General features: G+C 46.1%; 1 long non-coding RNA gene across 3 annotated transcripts in view; it reads left to right on the top strand.

Moving 5' to 3' along the window:
• Positions 1-19211, top strand: part of LOC116668000 — a 269658-nt gene that overhangs the window by 100761 nt on the left and 149686 nt on the right. The gene's annotated exons all lie outside the window — the stretch shown is intronic.

Here is a 19211-nt window from a genome sequence, read left to right as displayed (position 1 = left end):
CAGTTACGAAAGGTGAGAAGGGATGGAGGGCACCGAGAGCCTCCTGATGGTTAATTCTCTGCCCTTCCCACTGCCGTACAGCCGGAGGAAATTTAATAGCAGAACTACAGCTTGCATGTCTATGAACCAACTGCTCATTAGCTTGCAAGGCAGCATTAGGTGGAAAAGTCCGCAAATGGACTCAGGAGCCTCCAGGTGGTGGAGAGGAATAAATTTGAAAGTGTTAAGGCTCCAAAGACCCGAGATTTGTCTGCGGCAGATGTCTCTCCATAGTGCTGAGTGCGTTGGACTGAAGAATAAAACTGTCTGCTTTTATTTCATGTGGGGGAGTACATCATTCGGAGATGAAGCCAGTCTGCCTGTGGCTGAGTGGATAAGTTACGTTAATGTCTGGCATCCAGCAATGTCTCATTTTTACCTTGTAGAGGGAACAGAAATGGTCATTGTGTTCAGAGACAGAGATTTAGAACAGAATCCTGCCTTTGCAGATAAGGCGTTTCAGGAGGCCAGTAAAGATAAGAGGGGAAAGAAATGCATAGGAGGAAGTTTTAAGAAAGATTTGGTTCACACGTACTTACCTAGGCTGGGTTGGATTTTTCTCTTCCGGCTTTGAGTGGCTGCATGCCTGGGGTAGCGAGAAGCCTGCCATCTGAACTGTGGACTCTTCAAGGGGACTTAGCGGTCACCTGGTTCAGTCCCCACCTCAGCAGTTCTTCTGCAGTGCCCTTGGCAGATAGGTAGCCTGTGGTTCCTCCTGAAGCCGCCCAAATGAGGCTCCATTGTTCAAAAATGCTGATATAAAGTCCTGTCCAGACTCTTTATTCTATACTGGGTACAGCAAATAAGCTTAAATTCTCAGGACGACTCCAATTACTTGACAGAGCTTGCCTAGAGCTGAAAGATTCCATGGCTGGGTCTGGATTAAAAAAAAAAAAAAGAAAAAAAGCTGTAATCAATGTCTGTCAGAGAGGCAGGAGGAAGGAGGTTGAGGAGTGGTACCCTGGCAGCCAAACACATTCTGTACTTGTCATCAGTTAATTAGTGCAGCATCTACTGTGTGCCAGTTGTGACCCCAGGAGCTGGGGATGTAAATCCAATGGTTATTTCTCAGTCTTCAGGTTAGTAGCCCTCTCTGCAGAATTAGACAGAGTTGGCCATTTTTTTTTTCTTAAGATACATCCCAGCTCCCGCCCTTACCCCTGCTTTGGCCTCCCTGAAGCCACACCTCTCTCACAAACCATTGCTCCTCAGCGTTCTCCTCTTCTTCTCTATCTTAACATGTTGCAAGCCCCTCAAATTGGCCCTGAATCTCCTTTCTGGCTCACTCTCGATAATCACATCCAGTCCCGTATCTTCAAATATCATCTACAGGCTAATGACACTCAAGTTTATGTCCCTAGTCACAAAGGGAAAACTGACTCTATAACCATCTTCTACCTGCCATCTCCACGTAGATATCTAAAACGCACCTTAAACATCACACATTCAAAAAAGAACTCTTGATTTCCATAGTATCTCTACCTCCCCCCAGTATAGCCTCATTCACTTGCCAGTCCTCCCATCTCAGCACATAGCACTGCTGTGCATCCAGTCGCCCTTGCCAGTGAGACAGGATCTCTTTCCTTCCCTCACCATCCCTCATCTAAGACAGCAGGGATTCCTGTCACTTCTGCCTCCGAAACTTCTCCCAGTCTGCCGCGGTCACTCTGCCCCCGACCACCATCCTCATCCCAGGCCGTCCTCGTTCTTGCCTGGAATACGTCAGCAGTTTTATCTGCTCTCTCTGTCCCATTCTTGTCCCTCTCGGCCTACTAACTGCACAAGAAGGAGAAGTTTCAAAAATAAATGTTAATAAGATCAGGTCAACTAGTTTGTTTAAAATGCTCCAAAGAAAATCCAAACTGCTCCTCCTGGTTTATGGGGTCAGTTTCAGTCTTTGACCACCTCTTAGGCCTCCCTGTTCCTACTTTCTTCAGCCACTCACTGGCCCGCTTTCTGTTCCTCCAACAAGCCATGCATATTCTCTCTTTAGAGGGGACTTCAGATTTTTTATTTCTCTTTCTAGAATATTTTTCTCTTGGATCTTTCTGTGGTTGATTCCCTCTTGTCTTTTAGGTCTTAGCTTTCATTGTACCTTGCAGGATATCTTTATCATCTCTGTAATCACCTCCCCGATGTCTCTGCCTCCTTGTGCCCTGCTCCCCACTCCCCCACTTCACAGATTTCAGCCTGGTTGACTTGACTCAACACAGTCCAGAACCATAAAGCGATAATCAGCAGGTCACTGACACAAAGGAACAGTGATTGTAATAACATGATGCGATGTGAGTGGCACAGGGGTGGTACTTGTGGGCTGCCTTACCCCCCACACCCTGCTAGCCCTGCAGCTTTCTAGCATGGCTGCATTCCTGGCCTCAGATGTAACCCTTTCTATAGTGCTTCCAAGTTTGGTTGCACACAATACCTCTTCTTGTCAATCAACTCAGTGTCTCCAAAGTGGGAGGGTGCCTCTCTCTCGGTGCCCAGTAGGTTTCCAGGGAGACCTTCCGATAGACAGTTCTCCTGTCTAAGGTCTATAGTTGATATGAAGTCATGGTCTTCAGAGTGTGATCTGATGTTTGCTTGAATCAGAATCCCTTGGTGTGACTGTAAAAATGCAGATGATTGGGACTCTCGCAGACCTACTGACTCATAATCTCTGAATTATTAACAGATTCCCCAGATGATGAGGGCTGCTGGTCTCAGAAGTTCATTGGGGATGGAAAAAGTGATGAATTCAGGCTGGGGAGACAGTGCTTTCCCGCCCCTGCTGCAGCCCTTCCCAGTGGGGTCACTTTGACACGTCACCCACCTTCTATGAGCATCACTTGAAGGGAAGGAATGCATCTTATTTATATTTATCTTTATTCAGTGACTAGAACATAGGTGGTGCTTAACTAGGGTTAAAAGAACGAATGCATGAAGATCTTCACCCACACTGCACCCACTGAAGGGGACAACTCAGGGAAAACTCCCGAGCAATGTCCTATACATGGTAGGTGAGCGTCCGGGGCAGTTCTCTCCCATCCCCCTAAGGACGGTGGCTTGTCATCTGTGGGTGACTTGAGCAGAGGCACTGCAGTGTGGAGGAGATGCTGGGTGTTCAGAGACCTTGCTGAGACCCAGAGATAATAGGTGCTTCTAGAACAGAGATCCCTTCTCATTCTTCTCCCTGGTCTCTGCCCATTGTCCTGGGAGTGGCCAAACTCATGAAGGTCAGCCAAGGCCAATCACAGAGGGCAGGGCTATGACTGCCATTGTGCCCTCCAGGGGCCGGGAGGGCACCTGGTGGATACAAGGTCTGTGTCCAGAGGCAGAACAGCATCTTGGCTGCGATTAGCAGCTAAGAGTAGGGGCTCTGTAGAGGGTTAAACTGGGGATTTGGGGTCCTGGGTATGAACAAATGAATCCTGGTCTTAACCATTGGTTGATACCTGCTGATACCATTGGAAAATATAGTGATTTCTCCTCAACTCAGAGTTTTTATCTGTGAAAGGGTCATAAAGTATCTCCCATATCTACTCCCAGCCTTCTTGTGAGAATCAGATGAGGTATGAGGACATAGTTATTGTCTTTCTTTATAGACCACATGGTGATGCTTTCTGCTCAAAATGTGGTCCCCAGACCTGCAGCGTTGGCATCACTCACTCAGGAGCTTGTTGGAGATGCAGAATCTCAGGCTCCTCTCCAAACTTCCTGAATCAGAATGTCATTTCAACATGATCCCCAGGTGATTTCAAATATACATTAAAGTTTGAGAAGCAAAGGCTATACAATTATTAGAAATTTTTAGTTCTACAAACACTTATTTTTTTAGAGATCCTCCAGACAAAGGGAATGTGTCTGATTTATCTCAGTTAACTACCTACAATATAACTGACCCTTAACTAGAGTTGAATGAATGCAGATCTCACTCTCATGTGCTATTTGGAGCTCTTTCCCTAATATTTCTTCTGCTGTAATAGCAGGACATGGACAGGATGATTGCAGCTATCTTGCAGCCAGCTTTTGCCAACCACAGATGCAGGCATTTAGTATGTGATTAAGGACAGAGTAATCCACTTACTGCGAGTTGTGGGGGATATTTGGCAGGAACTAAGGGACAGAGGTTGGATTTTAAAGAGTTTCCAAAGATAATGTCTTTCCCAATTATTTAGAGCCCTTAGTAACTTAGGTCACACCCAGACAGAAATAAGCCTTCTTAAGAGAGAATTCTCTAAACAGGACTCTTGTTCACTTTGGCACAGAATCTAGACTCAAGGTCTGTCTGGGTGTTTATGTAACATGATGTGGAGGGGGTTGCCCGATTTTGTTGAGCTGAGACTAACTGAACTTACCATCTAAAGGTGAAATGCTTTTTGTTTCCTAGATTTTACTACCCGCTAAATTAAAGAATTAATCTACTCCATCAAATAGTACAGTGCTTGACTTGGGGTTACCATAGTGAACATGCTAACAATCCCTGTTCTATCAAATAATTGCCGGCTGTAATTCATAGGGAGGTTTGAGGAAGTACAGACTGAAATGCAAGAGCGTGGCGGGCAAACTCAGGCTAGGAAGGGTAGAGGTGATGGGGAGGCACTTCCTGCAGGAAGTGACCTTTAGACTGACCCCCGAAGGATGAGTAGGAATTCCACGATGGGGATGGGAAGGAGGAAATGAAGCTGGTAGCAGAACAGCATGGGTCAAGGCCTAGAGGCAAGAGAGTATGTGCTCTAGCAAAGGAGGTGAAGCAGTGAGTGCTTTGGATAGCCGCAGTGCCTTTGCGTGAGCAGCTTGGGGGCATGTATGTGAGGTGTGGTGTGTGATGAGACCTAAAGTGGTAGAATTAACTAAGGGTGGGGCCTCCCAGGGCTATTGAGAATCCGCCCAAGAAATTTGCATTTTATTTCCAGGTCAATGGAGGAAAACTTTGCAAGTGTTAGTGGTCTGATACAGTTAGCAGTTCTCTCTAACGGACTAGTGAGCCCCTTCATCGATATGGCGATGGGAAGAGATTTGTCCCAGGTCTGCACCCCCCGTCCTGCCCACGTGTCTCTTACTCTGAGCTAGGTGCCTGCTGCTGGCTTTGCATCCGTAAACACTAAGCACAGGAGGGTCCTAGTTATTGCCTTGTGCACTTCTTCAAAGAATAGTATTCCTCTACCAAGACTTCATCAACTGAACCCTCCCGGTCACTCTGCTTCCCGTCCTCTAATGTGAGTGCCTCCTCTCTGTGGCCTCCTTTTCTGGGTTCCCCTGCCTGGAGGGGCATGAAAGGCTCTGGCAACTTTGAGCCTGAGATGCAAACAGCTGCCCACCTGGGCCCCACCAGCAGCATCACCATGTCCACTCCCCAAGCCCAGGTAAGCTCATTGTTGTGCAATCGTTTTATACCTATTCGTATACCAACTACACTTACACATGCTTACACTGCCCGGGCTCTTAACTGTGAGCTGTCACTATCAGAAGGTTTTTGAGAGGTGGGGTGGCCAGAATGCAAGATTGAGGGTCACAAGAGCTGGCCTGAATTGCGTCCCCTTCCTGCCCTCATTCTGTGACCTTGGGTGAGTCACCTGAATCTTGGTTTCTGTAGCTATACACAAGGACAAACAAGAGCGTGTGCCCTGTCTCTTGTCTGGGTAGTGGTGAGATCAAACGACATGGTGTGTGGGAACATGCTCTGTAAATTTCCATGAAAGAGTGGGCTTCCACTGGCGCCCTGGGTGTTGCTGGCTTAGTTCCTGGCCTCACCACCCTGTGCTGGCGCAGCTGAAGGCAGACCGGACCCAGGAGTCGTGTATCCCTCACCTTCCACAGCTAATCACTGTCTGAGGCTTGTAAATTAGGTTTCATTTTGTCAGGACTCCTGCACTCAGTCACTTAATGGACAACCCAATTAGGAATCATCTGTCCAAATGTAAACATGATTTTAGTTCTTAACTGTTGAGTCCACATAATTTTTGGTGACATGACCCACCGCGAAACCCTTTCTTTCTGGTGGACCTACAGTATACACACCCGGCTTTCTCCCCTTGTGTGTGATTACCTTCTCAAGCTTCTTGCCGGCATTTTCTGAAAGGTTAATGGAACAACATTAAATTCCAGTTCATTTCAGAGTTCCTGATTTCCTCTAAATTTTTTCTTAGGGAATGTTTAACAGTACATAGATTGAGAGACATATGGATAGGTAACACAGAAGAGCAAGTGATTGTCTCTCTTCAAATAACTGTCCCCCCAAATCCAAAACACTGACTTTGCAGCATGCAGGGGGGATTAAAGGTTTGCAGCATAATGATGCAAATGGAATTTAGACATTTTCTTAAAAAAAGATCTCCTAGTATTTTATCCTTGAAAGGGATCCTCCCATCTTTCCTTCTCATCCATATATATGGTGGGAATTCCTCTCCTGGAGACATGGTACTGTTATTAGAAAGTCTCAGCATTTACATTCAGGTCAACCTGAAGATGGCAGAAAGGGTTCTTCTTTAAAGATGGCACCTGCACAGGTCATGTCCTCCCCAAAACCTTCCTCAAGCATCCCTCCCCATCAGAGCAGATAGTGTTTCTTTCTCTTTGCTCTCAAGTGATACCCATTTCTTTCCCCATCATTTTTCGTTTATTATACTTTTTCAGCGTTCTTACCTGTCTCCCTGCAGGAGACTGAGCTCCCCGAAGTCAGGGACTGAGCCTGATCACCTTGGCACATTGAAGGTCTCACCTCTAGGTAGAAGGTGTGGTTTGGCTAGTCACCTCAGGCCACCACCTGAGACGCTCTTCAGCCCTCACCAGGGCGACTGCAACAGCCTCTTAACTCTTCTGACTTTAGTTTACTCAGTCTTGTTGCCACTCTCCCCATCAAAGCCAGCAAAGTCTTGGAGATGTGAATTAGAGCAGTCCTTCCCCTGCTTAAAACCCTTTGATGCCCTCGGTCCTTTCGCATGGCTTGGGGGATCTCTCATCACCTGACCTGGCTGAGCCCTGCAGCCCGGGCTCTGTCCACCCCGTCTCTCCAGCAGCTGGAGGTCTCCCATCATTCTCTAGTGCGGCCCAGTCCCTCACAGGTGACAGTAGCTGGTATTTATTGATCACTTGTATGCTAGGTACTTTCTGATCACTCAGTCTGCATTTTAATAAACCGCATAACTACCCCTGTGATAATTATTATAGCTCCTTTTACAGATGAGAAAATTGAGACTTGGAAAGGCAAGGAAACTTGCTCCAGGCAAGATAATTAAAGGCAGTAAAAGCATGATAACCAGGCCTAAGATTCCATGACCTGAGATTTTTTTCCACTGCATTATGCTGAGGAAGATGTGGTTCTCAAGCCGGAAGAGCTTAAGTCTGGCTGTGATGTGACTTTCCTAGGGTAGAGATCAGTGGCTGTGTAAGAGACATCTTATCTGCTGAATGCCCCACCCAAGGTGGACTCCTAGGGTGCGATGGGAAGCCAGAAACAGGACCAGCATTTTCAATTGTCAGAAGGCTTCACCAGACAGGTGGGTGTGAACTAAATTACAGAGGGTACAAAGGGCTTACACAAGTACAGGGAGAAGGAAAGGCTGTTCTGAACAGGTTTCTCACCAGAGTAGCGCTGGCAGAGGGTTAGTCCTCGGTAAGTCAGGGGGCCTGGAAATGGATCCCTTTGGCTGAAGCAGAGAATCTGGGGACAGGAGAGGGGTATTGGGGAAAGTGCAAAGGGCTGGGAATTGGGGTGGGGGGAGTGGGATCCAGGAGGCTCTTCCATGCTGGACTGAGAAGCTGGGGCTACAGCTGGTGGATGGGCTGAGAGAGGCTTGTCACCTTCTGGCCAAGAGGTAGTCTGATTCCATTGTTGTTTGGCAAGGGGCTGGGGGAGTATGCAAACCTCAGGGTGGGGCTGAGCAGGGGGAGGGGGCAAGTCTGGAAAGCCCAGGAAGGATGCTTTTGCAATAGTCCTGACAGGAGACAAGAGTGGTGACTGTGTAATTGCAAAGCGAAGGGCTGATCCCACAGGCATTTCAAGCCACCTTGGGCTATAATTTGCTTTTTAATGACACTGCTGAGCTTGCTGTTACTGATGTCTGGGGGCCTCAGAGGTGCTTTAGAGTCACCCCCTGGGTGGCCAGCAGCCTGTGTGTGGCACTTAAAGACCTTGGGCCAGGGTCAGGATCTCCAGGCTCAGGACAGGCCCTGCCCCCTGGGGGCAGGGCAGCCTCGGGCGACCCTTGCACTTCCTGGGCTGGTTTTCTGTGATTGATTCATCTCATCCAGACAGTCAAATGGGGTTTTAGCATAGAAACCCGCTTCCAGGGCCTTCGGAATGCCTACTGCGTGCGAAGAGCCTGCCCCCCACTGCCCTCCCAAGGAGATTCCCCAGCAGGGCTGCCTCTAACCGCTGCTTCTGCCTGTGTCAAACAGCGTGTGTGTGTGTGTGTGTGTGTGCGCGTGTGTGTGTGTGTGTGTGTTAAAGACTGCACTTGACGGCCAGGGGAGAGACAGGGGCATCTGGTGAGCACCCTGGCCACCTCGGAGGTGAGTCAGTTTACATGAAAGCACCTGGAAGCGCCCTCTCGGTGCTGATTCAGGCTCCACCTGCTCTTCAGGTCCTCATCCTGCACCAGGACACCCAGCTGTTCAAAACCAGCCAGAGGCCTCCATGGCTTTTAGCCAGGAAGGAAAGGACTTAGAACCTCCAAGGACTCAATCAAAGGGGACCTTAGGAAGAACATCAAGCACATACACAGAGGAACTTAACGGAATCCAACCAAAGTCGGTCTGAGGGAATTCATCTATTTTTTTTTTAACATTCCTTCATTCATTCACTTACACCTTTGCTGGGCATTTTATGAGTGCCCACTCACTATGAACGTTTACTTGGGTGTTGAATGGATTTTCAGCTCCTTGTGAGTGTAGCTTGCTCATTCAGGCATCCCTGGGGCCGCCACAGACTGCTCTGCAGGGCATCTCTGCTGGAGGAGTTGGGCCGGAGTCCAGCCTCAGCTCTGCTTCCTCTGGGCTGCTTCCATCAGGAGAAACAGCCAGGACAAGGCGGCGACTTTTTTGAATTTATTTTTTATTAAAGTGTAGTTGATTTACAATGTCAGCTTCAGGTATACAGCAAAGCAATTTAATTATACATATACATACACATACATATATATTTTCTTTTCAGATTCTTTTCCATTATATGTTATTGCAGGAAATCAAATATAGTTCCCTGTGCTGTACAGTAGGCCCTTGTTGTTTATCTTTTTTATATATAGTAGTGTGTATCTGTTAATCCCAAACTCCAAATTTATCCCTCCTCACCTTTCCCCTTTGGTAACCGTGGTTTGTTTTCTATGTTTGTGAGTCTATGTCTAGTTTGTAAGTAAAATTTATATCTTTTGTTAGATTCCACATATAAGTGATTACATATGATATTTGCCTTTCTCTGTCTGATTTACGTCACTTAGAATGACGATCTGTAGGTCCATCCATGTTGCTGCAAATGGCATTATTTCATTCTTTTTTATGGCTGAGTAATGTATGTATGTATGTGGATATATACACCACATCTTCTTTACTCATTTACCCGTCAGCAGACATTTAGGTTCTTGGCTATTGTGAGGCAACTTCTTTCAATAAGCACAAAGACACTGTTCGTGTGTTGAGCTGTGACCTGAGGAGGAGCCGTGTGCTCCCAGAGGACGTGCCTTTTCTAACGGCTCAGCTCAGAGAAGCGGCTTTCTAAACCGCGCGTGTGTGCTCTTTGCACTGTGGTCTAAGGTAGAGCTATCTAGCACTGTTTTGTCCATTTGTTTGTTTTTTGGAAACATTGATTGGGCACTAACTGTGTCCTGGGTGTGGTGTTCCATCCTGCCCCATCATACAAAGCTAAATAGGGCAAAATACTGACTTCCAGGTGAGTGTATGATAAAAACACATGCACAGGAAGAAGGGGCACCTCCTCCACTCGGGACTGAGGGAAGCCTTCCAGGAAGCAACTTCTGGTTAAGTGTTGAAAGATGAGTAGGTTTGCTGAGGAGGAGAAGTGTGGGAACGTGTTCCAGCTCAAGACCAGAGACCTGTGTGGACAAGATGAACGTGGGAGAACTTCAAGTTGTGTAGGTGTGATAGGAACCAGCACTTAGACGCCGGTTAGATGAGTTCTTATCCAGGAAGTCTCCCAGAATCCCTACAGAAGGAGAGACTCACTGTCTCTCTTCTTACAGCCTCTGGGCTTGTTATCAGCTTCCATTACTGTAGGTACCACTCGGCGCTGCAAACATTTGTAATATGTACGTCTCTATGACAGACCAGAGGCTTACCGAGACCAGAGTCTTTGTGTCTCCTTTATTTTTGTTTCCTTAGTAAATAGTAAAGAAAATAGAGTAGATGCATCATGTACATTTGCTAAAGTAAATTCACACATGGAGAAGGTGCCTTCCTCTTAGAGCTGGTCTTGAAGGACTAATTAATTATATCTATAACATTTAAGGGGCCTCTAAAATCTTTCTGAAATTTTCTTACATAATAACCATTTTTGCCTAATCATATGAGCCTGTATTTACATATATGCTTATGTGGATATTATACATACACTGAAAGAATTCATATTAAACTTCAGTGACTTCTCGGGAGTGGAAAGAAAAGTTGGGGGATGGGTACTTTTTCAGGACCATTGAGTATGGCTGTCCATGTTGTGCACTGCACAACTATAGGGACTATTCCTTTAGATATGGATTTGTACTTCATAAATTTAAACAAAGAATAACAAATACAGAGAAATTATGACATTGCCAGTAGTTTTTACTTTCTTTTCAGGATTTTTCTGTACTTTTCCAAAATGTCCAAAGTGGGTTGACATGGCTTTCATATTCAAAAATTGTTAAGATGAATGAGTTGTGGACAATTTGAGAAACATTGGAAGTACAACAAAGAAAATAAAAATGACCCACGATTTACCAATCAGAGAAAACTACAATTAACATTTTACTTCATAAAGTTTGTTTTCTAATTTTTTTATTTTAAAATGATACTTGTTCCTTGAATAATTCCAAACTATACAAAGAAGAAAATCAAAATCATTTCTAACTCACCATCCAGAGATAACCCACCATTAACATTTTGTGCATTTTCTTCCAACCTTTCTTTCTGTATTAATTACAATCATATCCCCCATTTGCTGAGGGCTTAATCTGAGCCAGGCAATGTGCTAAGTGCTTGCCAGACATTGTCTCATTTAATTCCCATGGAAGCCTGGGGTGGGAATTGTCAGCCCCATTGCACAGAAGATACAAACCAAAGGTTAAGAAACTTAAATCAGTTTCCATTTGAACCTAACATCGCCTAACTCCAAAGCTAACGTTCTTAGTGATTTTCTACACACCTTCAAAATCACATGTGCAGTTACGTGCACACACATCCCCCTACGTACACAGGCTGCACATACATAAGGACACAGACACAGACACACACACAGCCACAAGCTGTGATTGTGTTGTCTTTTATTTTTTATTTAATACTATATGGTGAGCATTTTACAATGTCATGTAAAAACTTTCAGAAGGTGGCTTGGTAAACTTGGCCTTTTTAAGTTAAAGTGTAAGCAAATCAGTCTTGAAGCTGTAATCTCTGGAGATGACTGGACTTGGTCCTCAGGCCTTCAGATCTACTACACACCCGGTCCTCATGATCCCACCTCCTGGCCGCCTCCCCCCGGCTTTTTTCCTTCCCATTCTGCTGCCTCAAGCTAAGGGCAGGGGAAGAGAGCAGGCTGTGGTCACTGGACTGAGAAGCTGTCAGAGCAAACTAACTGCCCAGATGCCTGTACTTTAGGACAGTACCTCCCATGAGCATTGCTTCACAGTCTCAAAGCCTTTCTTAAGTGTGCGCGTGTGTGTGTGTGTTTCACATGAATAATCTTCTATGGCTGAGAAGGCATTTTTCAAATCAAGAAATTTATGGACAGGTTAAGCAATCAGGATAATAGAAAATCTTCAGCAAGGGTTGCAACAAAAAAATAGGGCATAGAACACCAGACTTTTAGTTGAATGCAAACTGTTCACATCTAAAGTGGGACAGATCACTGCGGGCTTCCTCAGCGCCAATATATGCTAACGGTGGGTACTGAGATTTCCCGGGGGCTCAGCGTATACAGTGATTTCCAAACTTCTCTTGACTGAGTACCTGTTGGGGTGGAGGCAACTTTCTTAGTTGACTCTTGTTCTGTAACACAGTTTGAGAAATACTGTTGTATAGTTTTTTCTGTATAATGTTAATTCAGTCATTTAATTTCATTCAAGAACTAACTAGTTCCTTGCTACGCAAAGCCTGGTCTGTGGACCGGTGGCATCAGCAATCTTCTAGGAACTCTGTAGAATCTGCACTCCTTCTGCCCCCACCCTTCCCCCAAGTCTACAGATTTGGAATCTACACGTTAATAAAATTCCCCAGTCACACACAGGTGTAGTAAAATTTGAGACTGAGGCACTGCTGTTAAGGACATGAAAGTTCTTAATGAAATGGGAGTCACCCTACAGAGTTGATTTAATGTCACGAAGTGTGTTTCATACACGTGTTCAGTTTAATGTATAGGAGCACAGGAAGTGGAAAATGCGCTTGAATACAGCCAGCAGTTGGGTGCGGATTCGGCAGGCATGGTCTGGTGTCTGCTCAACAGGGACTCCAAACAGCTGCAAGCTCCCAGGTTTCTCCTGAGTCCTTTTTCTTCTCCTTTTTAGGAGAGCACGCAGTCCCCTAGCATGTCCACATTTGGAACTGGAGCGACACACAGCCACGTCCCATTAGCTAATAGCGAGGCCCCTGGAGAGGGGTTTCAGCTGGGCACACACAGCGAAAGCCCCTTTAATGGCCCAGTCAGCTGTCAGGGCTGTAAACACATTTCTTCCCATTCAGAGCCATCCGCCCCTCTCTGTGACCTCTTGTGGCTCTCGGACCCTGGCCACGTGGCCCAGATGGCATAATCTGTCAGGCCAAAGCAGGTGACAGTGGGGCTTGCTGTTAGGTAATCAGTGACTATAATTAGCTGGGTGGAAACATAATGGGACCAACTGCAGAGCTGGGGCCAGGGGAGCCCGTGATGGGTGGAGTAGCAACAAGAAAGAAAGGCTGGCTTCCTCCTCCTCCCCCTTCCTGCTTCCCCCTCTAACATGATGTTTCTAGCACATGGAGAGAGTGTGTGTGTGTGTACACACGTGTGCACATGGGGCCGGCAGGGCTTCATCCTCAATGAGGAAGATTAGGGCTGAGTCCCAGCAATTTAGTAAGTGAGCTTTTTGGCAGCTGATCAATTTTATTTCATATGGTTTGATTTGATAATTAGTTGGCTACAAGAATCCTGTGGGACCAAGGGTGTGGGAGGATTAGACATGCTTCTTGGGGGTCAGACACATAGGTCAGACCTGGCTCTGCCACCCAGCAGCCAGGCGACGGCAGGTGGTCCACTAGGCTCCCTCTGTCTCTAACAGTAGAGATCATTCTGCTCCCCTCTCATGCGCCCCTCATTGGGACAAATTAAATATCGCCATCAATCCCTCCTGAAACACACCTGGCACACAGTAGGTCCTCCCACAATATTGCTTTCTTCTTTCCTCAGTAGGTAAGACTGTACATGATGGCAATAAAACAGAACCAGCCAACTAAAAAGTCATGCTGGCAACTTACTGAATAAGGTCCCTTTGATAACGGGGGGTGGGGTGGGGAAGGGCGGGGAGGGGCGGGGGGCAGAGGGGAGGAAGTTGTTTATCACAAAGCAGTTAAGTGAGGTTGGCTTTGCTTGTAAACTTTTATCAGGAGAACAGTCCCCGCATTTTCCAAATCAAAATGAAAGCAATGGGGGAGGGCAGCCAACGAATAAACATTGAAGCATTGTTTCTTGTTTGTCGTTGGGCTGCAGACAGTTGATGGCTGTTTTCTAACACAGCGCGTATTGTCAGTTCTCCGGAAACATTGTTGAAGCTTGTTCAGTTTGGGTTCTTTGAAGGTCTAAAGTAAAACTTTTCCCTGTCATCTCTCCTTCCCCCTCCCCCAGAACTGTTTTCTTCTTTTCCTTCCCTTTATTAAAACTATAATATATCCCTAGAAAGGCAAAACGAAACTAAAAACCACCTGTAATCCCAGAAATAACCAGTTAACAATTTGGTGTATATTCTTCTAGGTCCATCTAGACACAGGTATTTTATCATCAAAATGGGTCAGATTTGGTGTCTTGGAACATGATTCCCCTACCTCACACACACGCTTAATATGGCAGGAATTTTATCTTATGTCAATTGCATTTATATAACATTTTTTCCCAGACTTTTCTATAATAGTTTGACTCCATTTACAAAGAATTCAACCTATCTTTTTGCACTATTTTTTTAAATTGAGATAATTCACATGCCATTAACATTCACCCTTTTAAAGTATACAATTCAGTGGTTTTTAGTGTAGTCACAAGATTGGCAGCCATCACTGTTTTCTAATTCAGAAGCATTGCTCTCACTCCCGAAAGAAAGCTGGTCACTGCTTGCAGCGTCCCCTCCTTGCTCTCGTTCCTGGCTAATGGTGGCAACAGTACCGTTGAGATGCCATGGGTTCCTGATCCAGTCCCTCCCCATTGGAATCAGATGTAAATTGCTTACAACTCTGTACGATTTCAAAAAAGACTGTAATGATCCGTCTGTGAAATTTTGGTTGAATTAAATCATGTTTTTGAGCTGTGTCAGAGTTCATACACACATGCTGTTTTAATTTGAAACGGAGTGTTACATTTCTGGATGATGTGGCTGAGGGAAAATTTAGAATTCAAACAAACCTCTAAATCTGCAGAATTATAAACATTCTTTGGGGATTTCCCGAGTGTGGTCATTGCAAAATTGCTTTTGCAAATACTACTGGTGGAGTTTGCCAGACGTTAGAAGTTGTGAAATTATATTACTCTGCAGTTTTGCAGTGGAGGTCAATTCCTGACTCCTCCTGCTGGAGTGACAGTCAAAACTGGGTTTTGTGTCTCTCTGAACAGCATTAGGACCTTGTAGAAAGAAGGGCAGGCAGAGGGGTGTGGGGTGGAAACCAATTCTGTTCATAGATTCTAGGAGTGATTTTTAAAATTTGACTTTTAAAAAATAGACCTTGATCTGATATGAAAGGAAACTGGTAACAAATTTTAAAAACCTTGCATATATTTGCATATATTGACCATATTTAAAAATTCATTCCACTAACAATAATTATTATAATAACTCCCATGAATTAGGAAGTCTTGAGACTGTGAGGACCAGGTGCTGTGCTAAGTGTTTCATATGCATTATTTCATTCAACAACCTTGTGAAATCATCCGAAGGGTTGTTTAAGAAATGGCGGTTGGGAGTATTATACAACCCAAATGGTGAGCAAACCACAAGCTGTTTTGCAGTCAGTTTGGCATGTCCTTTGTTCCTCGGCAATTTACCCCTTCCCAGTGCACCCAGAGTCACCCCCTGCAGCTGTTCCCCCCCCAACTCAGTGACAAAGCCAAGTTCTGCAGATCTTCCCTGAGGTCTGACACCCAGAAATGAAGAGCGGGGCCTTGTGCCTTACTGGAAAGAGTGTGGTGGTTTGAGTGGTTCTGCCACTTATCCTACCTGGGGCAAGTTCCTTAACCACCTTACACAGATGCCTCAGTTGCCTTACCCGTGTAATGGGTGTAAGACTGTGTGCATTTGTGGTGATAGTCAAATAATTACATTAAATGCAACTGATAAGTCCTCAAGGCTTCATGATGGCCCTGGCATAATTGGTCCCGCCTTGAAGTGACCGCACTGAGCCTGTCCCCTGAGGTCATTATAGATGAGGCAACCCCATCGTTTACATTTGGGAAAATGAGTCGCTGGAGAGTGGAAATGCTTGTCTAAAGTCCACTGCTTGCCAGCAGCAAAATCTTTACAGCGATTGTATAAAGTGATCTGCTTGGTTTCTGTTTGTTTGTCCAAGGCAAAGACTGCAGCATCTTAGTAAGCAAGTGTCAGAGGATAACACTCTATTTCTGTTCTCCATGCTCACAGGATTCCCATATTTAGCCCTTGGTCTCAGCCACAGCACAGGAATTACTGGTCTCCCTTGTGGTGTCTGACCCTGGGGTCTCCTGTGTATTTAACGCCCAGCGCGAATCAGGCACTGTGCTCTCAGCACATTCGAACAATCCTCCTGCCAAGGATCTAGTCTCACTCATTTTGCAGATGTGAAGCCAAAGGCAGGAAAAATAAGCCCTGCATAAAGTTACAAGATACAAAGGGGTAGAATTTTGGAAAATCTCATTGTGATCAAGAACTCATTGTGTGACCGTAAACAAGTTCCTGAACCTCCTCTGTCACTGTTCTTTCTTCTGTAAAATGGAATAGTAATAGTGCCTACCTTAAAAGGGTGCACTGAGGGTTATTAACGCTTGGAAGGTGCTTGGAAAAACTCCAGGCACATAGTATGAACTCAATAAATGTCAGCCTTTCACAAAACAAACAAAACAAAACATGATATGGTTTTGTCTGCTTCCAAAGCCCATATTCTCTCTGCTCTTCTATTCCTTGCTGCCCAAAAAGGGATCCGGGAACTGAATTCAGACTAAGAAACCCTGAGCAAGAGTCAGGATTGCAAGGCATTCGAAAGCGTGGCCTAGTTAGGAAGCACACTCACTCACATACGCACACACGGCTACTTTTAATAGCTGGTAAGAGCCAGAGAAAATCCAATTACAGATGAATCAATCGATTAAAAAGAAAGAGGGCAGAAGAAAGGAAAGCATGTTGGAGAGACACAGAGCCAAATTACAGCTGGATAATAGAATTAAGGGTCTGTAGAACAAACTGGGAGAAATAACAAAGGGCTTCGGGCTGGAGACTCATTCACAGCTCTGTAATGATTCCATTCCTTCTCTGCCCCTTGACTCCAAAGAGCAGTAACTGGGCCGGCACTCCACACCACTGGTCCCTTCGGAAAGAATTGTGCTAGGCAAATCATATTTTTGCAGAGAGGTGAACCACGTGTGGACTCTGTGACAAGAGGATTATGTTTGGGTTAAACAGAGGCTCACACTTAAGGATGAAAGCAGAGGGCCCAAGGATCACTGTCCGGGGATGCGAAGGCGAGAGCTATGTCTTTGGCAATGATACAGCCTTCGTTCCTAAAGTTGTTTCCTAGGAAATCCTGTCTTTGCTCTCAGAGAAACATCTCATCATTAAGTAGAATTTCTCCTTTGCATACAAACAAACAAAAAAACCCCATATGCATTTTTAACTTTATTTTCTATTTTGGGGGAGGAGGTGATGAGAGGGAGAGAGGGCTCTTAATCCAGCAACAGTCTCTACAGCTGTGTCTATTATTGGTGGGTTCTAGAATAACATCCGTTTCTGTATATTTATGGAAAGGCGTCCTTAACTAGGCCACATAAAGAGCCAGCGCATCTATAAATAAATTAAGGAGGCTGCAAGGCTCCGGCGGTGGCCCCTCTGGCTTGCGGCCTTGCCGGCCCTGCCGCACAGCTGTCGCCTTTGTGCGGGGCCAGGCCTGCCCCATTGTGGATGGGGTTGCCCCGCGGGCAGGGTGGTGCGTGCGGGGAGGGCGCACCTTCACCAGCCGGCCTCCAGGATTGACGTGTGCCAAGGGTGGGCTTTTCTGCCTCTGGAGGCCGGCTTCCCTGGGCTAGGAGCCTCCAGCCTCTGTCTCGGCCAGTGCAGGGGACCAGAGGCAGTCACTTCATGGAAGACAGCTGCACCTAGCCGGGGCTCAGGCTGGGCTGATAACAGATGGTGGTGTTTGGCTGGTCGGGTTAGGGGCGGCGGTGACAGGGCAAAAGGACAACAGCAAAAAAATAACCCCAAATATGTAAGTTTAAACAGAGCCAGGAGAGGGGGCGCAGGAATGAGGGATGCTTTTCCAAGAGGTTGGGAGCCCAATCCTTTTTTCCCACCCTAGGATTGGTTCTCATCCTAGGCTGTGCCCTCCAGAACAGGCATCAGGCCCCGAGGCTCCAAAGTTCTACTGGCAGGATTTCCCCTGTGTACTCAGAGATTGGGAGGGAAAAAAAAAGCTAGCTCTTTGCATTAGAGAAATGGGGCAAAAAGAGCTTCTATTTGCTTGGTGATCATTTCTGGATTTCCTGGGAGTATTGTGTTGGAAAGGACCTCACTACTCAAAGCAGTGGTCCCTGGGCCTACAACATTAACATCTCAAGAGCAGGGTCTGAGGGGAAGGAAGGGGGTTTAGCTCAGTGGTAGAGTGAATGCTTAGCATGTAAGAGGACCTCCAATTAAAAAAATTAAACCCCCCCAAAATAGGGTGTCAGGCCGCCCAGACCCACCGAATCAGAACCTGCAGTTATATAAGATTCCCCGGGGGTGGTATGCATGTTCTGTTTGAAAAGCTCTAGGCCGCACAGTCCTGGGCCTTCATCCTGACTGCACATGTACATCACATATAAATTGCCTGGGGGTATGGGCTGACTTGGGTGTTCAACAAGAAGTTGAAGTCCCAACCCCTCCAGTGCCTATGACTGAGACCTTCTTTGGAAATAGGGTCTTTGCAGATGTCAATGTACTGGGGGGGCCCAAAGCCATGATGACTTATAAAAAGGGGAGATTTGGACACAGAGACAGACAAGCACACAGGGAGACTGCCATGCAAAGATGAAGGCAGAGACTGGGGTGACGGGTCTGTAAGCGAAGGAATGCCAAAGATTGGAGGCATTAAATTGCCGGAAGCTGGGAGAGAGACGTGGAGAAGATTCTCCCTCACACCCTCAGAGGAAACCAAAACCACCAGTACCTTGCTCTTGGACTCCTGGTCTCTAGAGCTGTGAGACAATACATTTCTGTTGTTTAAGGCCCCCTGGTTCAGGGTACTTTGTTGTGACAGCCCTAGCACACGAATACACCTGGATCCTTCTAGGGAAAATCCAGGTCTTTGAGCTCTATCTGACATGTTTGCAATCAGAGTACCCCGGGGTGGGGCCAATGAACCTGCATTTGGAAAATGTCCTTTGGGCTTTTCTGATGTAGTTGGTGGTTTGGGGACCAGTGGTCCTAGCCAAGTATCATCTAGTGGTCACTTCACCCACGTAGCGTCCTCCCTAAGACCTGATGCTTGTTTGTACTAGTCTGCTTGCGAACTTCCAGTGATGGGGAACTCATTACCGGGTGGGGCAGCCCTAACCATCGTGGAAAGTTCTAATTGTTCAGAGAACTCTTTAAACA

Source organism: Camelus ferus, chromosome 2 (assembly GCF_009834535.1).
Source record: "Camelus ferus isolate YT-003-E chromosome 2, BCGSAC_Cfer_1.0, whole genome shotgun sequence".
NCBI lineage: Eukaryota > Metazoa > Chordata > Mammalia > Artiodactyla > Camelidae > Camelus > Camelus ferus.
Note: the sequence above shows the minus strand (reverse complement) of the source record. Positions and strands in the feature narration are given on the sequence as shown.